The sequence below is a fragment of the Artemia franciscana genome, chromosome 4 (genome assembly GCF_032884065.1).
Source record: "Artemia franciscana chromosome 4, ASM3288406v1, whole genome shotgun sequence".
In the NCBI taxonomy this organism is placed as follows: Eukaryota; Metazoa; Arthropoda; class Branchiopoda; order Anostraca; family Artemiidae; genus Artemia; species Artemia franciscana.
In genome coordinates, this window is record NC_088866.1 from 55,334,228 (window position 1) to 55,340,067 (window position 5,840).

At 35.7% G+C, this 5,840-nt stretch overlaps 2 protein-coding genes across 3 annotated transcripts in view; one reads left to right on the forward strand and one right to left on the reverse strand.

Moving 5' to 3' along the window:
* Positions 1-5,840, forward strand: part of LOC136026623 (GTP-binding protein 1-like) — a 203,890-nt gene that overhangs the window by 147,808 nt on the left and 50,242 nt on the right. The window lies entirely within an intron of this gene.
* Positions 1-5,840, reverse strand: part of LOC136026621 (integrator complex subunit 11-like) — a 144,163-nt gene that overhangs the window by 100,231 nt on the left and 38,092 nt on the right. The window lies entirely within an intron of this gene.

The window sequence follows — 5,840 nt, forward strand, 5'->3', positions numbered from 1 at the left end:
TTCTATTGACAAAGATATTACGCAATAATACACAATCACAGTCAGAGCCTTGCTTTTTCTCGGTCAATTCCAAAAAACCTGTTTAGACATGCTTTGCTGAGATCTATGACTCAAGACTCTTCGTCTCGTTATTAGATTAAATAAAAAAAACAAGTTTTTTCAACTGAAAGTAAGGAGTGACATCAAAACTTAAAACGCACAGAAATTACTTCGTATATGAAAGAGGCTGCTTCCTCATCAACGCCCCGCTCTTTACGCTAAAGTTTGACTCTTTCTCTCAATTCTTCTTTCTAAAACAGTAAAAAACTTTAGCGTAAAGAGCGAAGCGTTGATGAGGAAGCAGCCTCTTTCATATACGAAGTAATTTCTGTGCGTTTTAAGTTTTGATGTCACTCCTTACTTTCAGTTGAAAAAACTTGTTTTTTTTATTTAATTTCTGAACGTTTTTGAATCAATGCATGTTTCGATTTTGGCTCTCCGCAGAGGAATGATCAAAACGAAATTTGCATATTTTTTTTTTGGCTCAATGGCTTTCTCATAATTTTGATCGAATGATTTTGAGAAAAAAAGAGCGGGGGACGAAGCCTAGTTGCCCCCCGATTTTTTGGTTAATTAAAAAGGCAACTAGAACTTTTAATTTTTTACGAATCTTTTTATTGGTAAAAGATTTACGTAACTTATAAATTAGCTTACGTAAAGAACTTTTGTATTCTCATGTTTTTATTACATATATGAGGGGATTCGCCCCATCGTCAGTACCTCGCTCTTTACACGAAAGCTTAAATTTTATCCCAATTCATTAAGAATGACCCCCTGAATCACAAAAGCCGTAGAATAAGTAGTTGAAATTACCGAAAATACTTTAGCGTAAAGAGCGAGGTATTAGAAGGAGGTGAGCCCCTCATATGGGTAATAATTTCTGTTTGTTTTAAGTTTTATTGCTGTTCCTTACTTCCAGCTGAAAAAGCTTTTTCACTTTTATTTTTTAATTGTTTTTTTTTTAATAATGCTAGTAAATCCTGCTCTCCCTTCATGGAAATTTTCTTCTCCCATTACAAATTCTCGAAGGAAAGTTCCCCCAGCATATCCCCCTCTTCTCAACCCCTCCCCCAAACCAAAAAAATCCTCCTGAAAACGCCTGTATACTTCCCAATAACCATTACTATATGTAAGCACAGGTCAAAGTTTGTAACTTGTTGCCCCTCCCACGGGGACTGTGGGGGAGTAAGTCGTCCCCAAAGACATAGTTATAAGGTTTTTTGACTCCGCTGAATAAAATGGCTATCTCAGAATTTTGATCCGTTGACTTTGGGAAAATAATTAGCGTGGGAGGGGGCCTAGGTGCCCTCCAATTTTTTTGGTCACTTAAAAAGGGCACTAGAACTTTTCATTTCCGTTAGAATGAGCCCTCTTGCAACATTCTAGGACAACTGGGTCGATACGATCACCCCTGGGGAAAAGAAAAAAAAAACAAAAAAACAAAAAAACAAAAAAACAAATAAACACGCATCCGTGATCTGCCTTCTGGCAAAAAATGCAAAATTCCACATTTTTGTAGATAGGAGCTCGAAACTTCTACAGTAGGGTTCTCTGATACGCTGAATCAGATGGTGTGATTTTCGTTAAGATTCTATGACTTTTAGGGGGCGTTTCCCCCTATTTTCTAAAATAACGCAAATTTTCTCAGGCTCGTAACTTTTGATGGGTAAGACTAAACTTGATGAAACTTATATATTTAAAACCAGCATTAAAATGCGATTCTTTTGATGTAGCTATTGGTATCAAAATTCCATTTTTTAGAGTTTTGGTTACTATTGAGCCGGGTCGCTCCTTACTACAGTTCGTTACCACGAACTGTTTGATATTTTAATGTTTTGAAATTTGTTATTTTAAATTGGATTTTCAGAGAGGAAATAGTGGATCCAGGATTTTCTTTTGGGGGATAAGGGACATAATAGGTGCTTTGATAAACTTGCGAAGAAAGAAATACCCACAATTCAAAGGGAACCTTGACGATTATGCGTCATAGGTAGGTAGTAGAAATGGTATCAAGTGCTAACGAGTTTGACCTTTATTTTAATTAAATAAAAAAAACAAGTGTTTTGAATTGAAAGTAAGGAGCGACATTAGAAAGGGATTTTTCCTCCTCAACGCCCCGCTCCTTACGCTAAAATTTTTATTGTTTTAAAAAGTAGAGTTGCGAGAAACAATCAAACTTTAGCGCAAGGAGCGGGGCGTCGAGGAGGAAAAACCCCTTTCATATACGGAGTAATTTCTGTTCGTTTTAAGTTTTAATATCGCTCTTTACTTTCATTTCAAAAAACTTGTTTTTTATTTAATTTCTTAAATTTTTTAAATTAATGTATGTCTGATTTAGGTTCTCCGTACATAAATTATTAAAATGAAATTTGCATATTAATTCTTTTTTGGCTAAATGGCTTTCTCTTAGTTTTGATCAGTCGATTTTGAGAAATAAGGGGTGGGGATGGAGGCATAGTTGTCTTCCAATTTTTCGGAAACTTAAAAAGGCAACTAGATATTTTAATTTTTAACGAACGTTTTTATTAGTAAAAAAATACGCAACTTAAGAATTAACTTACGTAACAAACTTTCATATTCTTATATTTTTGATTATAAATATGAGGGGGTTGGTCCCCTCGTTAATACCTCGCTCTTCACACCAAATCTTGTTTTGTCCCAGTTCTTTAAGAATGACCCCTGAATCAGAAAGGCCGTAGAATAAATAGTTGAAATTACTTAAAAAATTTTTAGCATAAAGAGTATTTATCTCCTCCTAAATACCTCGCTCTTTATGCTAAAGTATTTTTAGAACCCCTCATATGCGTAATAATCTCTGTTCGTTTAAACTTTCAATTGAAAAAACTTTTTCATGTTTATATTTTCATTTTTTTTATAGTAATGCTAGAAAGTCCTGCGCACTTTTCATTGAATTTCTCTTCCCCCATGAAATATTCCTCCAACGAAAGATCCTCCCATATAGCCCCCTCCCCTGAACCCACACCCAAACCAAAAAATCCCCCTGATAACGTCGGTACACTTCCCAGTAACCATTGCTGTATGTAAACATTGGCCAAAGTTTGTAACTTGCAGCCCCTCCCCCAGGGACTGTGGGGGATAAGTCATCCCCAAAGACATAGTTATAAGGATTTTAGACTATGCGGAACAAAATGGCTATCTCTAAATTTTGATCCGTTGACTTAGGTAAAAAAAAAATGAGCGTGGGAGGGGGCCTAGGTGCCCTCCAATTTTTTGGTCACTTAAAAAGGGCACTAGAACTTTTCATTTCCGTTAGAATGAGCCCTCTTGCAACACTCTAGGACCACTTGGTCGATACGATGACCCGTGAAAAAAAAAAAAAAAAAAAAAAAAAAAAAAAAAAAAACACGCACCCGTGATTTGTCTTCTGGCAAAAAATACGAAATTCCACATTTTTGTAGATTGGACCTTGAAATTTTTCTGTTGGGTTCTCTGATACGCTGAATCCGATGGTGCGATTTACGTTAAGATCCTATGACGTTTAGGGGGTGTTACCCCCTATTTTCTAAAATAATGCAAATTTTCTCAGGCTCGTAGCTTCTGATGACAAAGACTAAATTTTGATAAAACTTATATATTTAAAATCAGCATAAAAATCCGATTATTTTGATATATCTTTTAGCATCGAAATTTCGTTTTTTAGAGTTTCGTTTACTATTGAGCCGGGTCGCTCCTTTCTACAGTTCGTTACCACCGAACTGTTTGATATAACCGGTTATAATATAAACCGGTCAAACTGCTCAATGCATCAGCTCTTTGTCTCAATACATGTTAATTTTTAAAAGGTTAAATGTTTTGGGATAAATTTAAGAAATAGCCTATGTTATTTTAAATTTGATTTTCAGAGAGAAAATAGTGAATTCAGAATTTTTTTTTTTTGGGGGGGGGGTCATAATAGGTTGCTTGGATAAACTTGCGATTGGATAAACAAAGAAAGGTACTACGCAAAGAAATACCCTCAATTTAAAGGGAGCCTCAACAATTATGCGTCTTGGTAGGAAGTGGAAATGGTCGTAAATTTACTAAAATCAAAAAACTAGTGACAAAGTTATTCCGCAATAATACATATTCTCGTCCTGTCAGTCCCCGCTGTTATCTTGGCTATGACTCAAACTCTTTGTCTCGTTATTAGACATTTTCATGTCTTGAAATTTGCTATTTTAAATTGGATTTTCAGAGAGGAATTAGTGGATCCAGGATTTTCTTTGGGGGGGGGGGGGTGCGCATAATAGGCTGCTTGGATAAACTTGCAAACAAAGAGATACCTGCTAATTTAAAGGGAACCTCGACAATTATGCGTCGTAGGTAGGTAGTGGAAATGGTCTAAAGTGCTAAAGAGTTTGGCCTTTATTTTAATGTTTAAGGATGAACAGAGGAGGTGATATGACATATAATGCAGAGAATTAATTAGATGAAAATAGGCAGTTAAGTGGCCACCATTTCCCCACAATAATCAAAAACTTAAATTAATAATTTTTGTACTTCTCATACATTTACTTTCTATTATATAAATCAACAGATTGATTTAAAAGAAAATCAGAGGCTTAATGCCGGTCAGGATTTAAAATAAGAGCTCTGAGTCACAGTGTCCTTCTAAATATCAAAATTCTCTAAGATCCGATCACCAACTCATAACTTATAAATACCTAATTTTTCCTCTCCCTTTAGCCCCCCAGATGGTTGAATCTGGGAAAGCGACTATATCAAGTCAATTTGTGCAGCTCCCTGACACACCTACCAATTTTCATCGTCCTAGCTCGTCCAGAAGCACCAAATCACTGAACCCCTCCCCCAACTCCCCCAAGGAGAGCGAATCCGGTACGGTTACGTCCGAATGCCCAAACTTCTTTGTTTTTTCTCACTTACGAAAAACAGAAAAACTTTTTTGCTGAAAGAAGTAGACCTAGTCCTTTTTTTATAAGTCAAAAGTGATTGGAGATCAATCAACCATGGGGGTATTTTCCAGGGGTAAATACCCCCCTCCCCCGAACGAAAAATAGAATCCTCGTTTAAACACTTTCAGAAGCACTTAGGCCTATTCATAATAAGAAAGCATTATGGAGCAACCTCCCTCAGGTAATAGGCTAATTTATGTTCGTTTTAAATTATAATATTGGTCCTTACATTCTTTTGAAAAACTTTGTTCGTCCTCTTTCAAATTTTAAGTTTAAATTACCAACGATAAAACCAAATTAGTTACTCAAACAATAACATTAAAAAAGATTGTTTTAAGTTGCTAGCGAGCTAAACAAATGAATTTCTAATTAACCCGATGAACAAAATTTCGACTGAAATTGAGTTTGAAAGGTTTCCGTTCTAAAAGGATGAAAACGAAAAGATAAGAATCAATTTCCTTGTTTTGAAGTGTGTGTTTCGGTAACAAAATGGGTGATGTGAATGGCCAAGAGACTTACTAAGTTGGTATATAAGAATTTAAAAGCTGGTACTGGTCCCGTTGTTGATGGTATACCAATAAAGTTATTTAAGAACCTTCTTATCATTTTTATGCTGATAATTGTTTGTCTTTGTAATTCTATATATAAAGTAATGCAACTCTGTCTTCACGTTACGGAGTAGCTAGTCCAGTGTGTACAGTAGAAAAGCGAAATGAGCGTTATCTAACACGCCTGGGCAGTAATAGCACTTTGCTAAGTGTTTTCCGATAGTTTTTATGGCACTTGGTATTAACCAAGTTAGACATAGCGATCACAAATTCTGTCGGTCTGTCCTGGTTTTGCTACTTTAGGCACTTCCAGATAAGCTAGGACAATGAAATTTGGCAG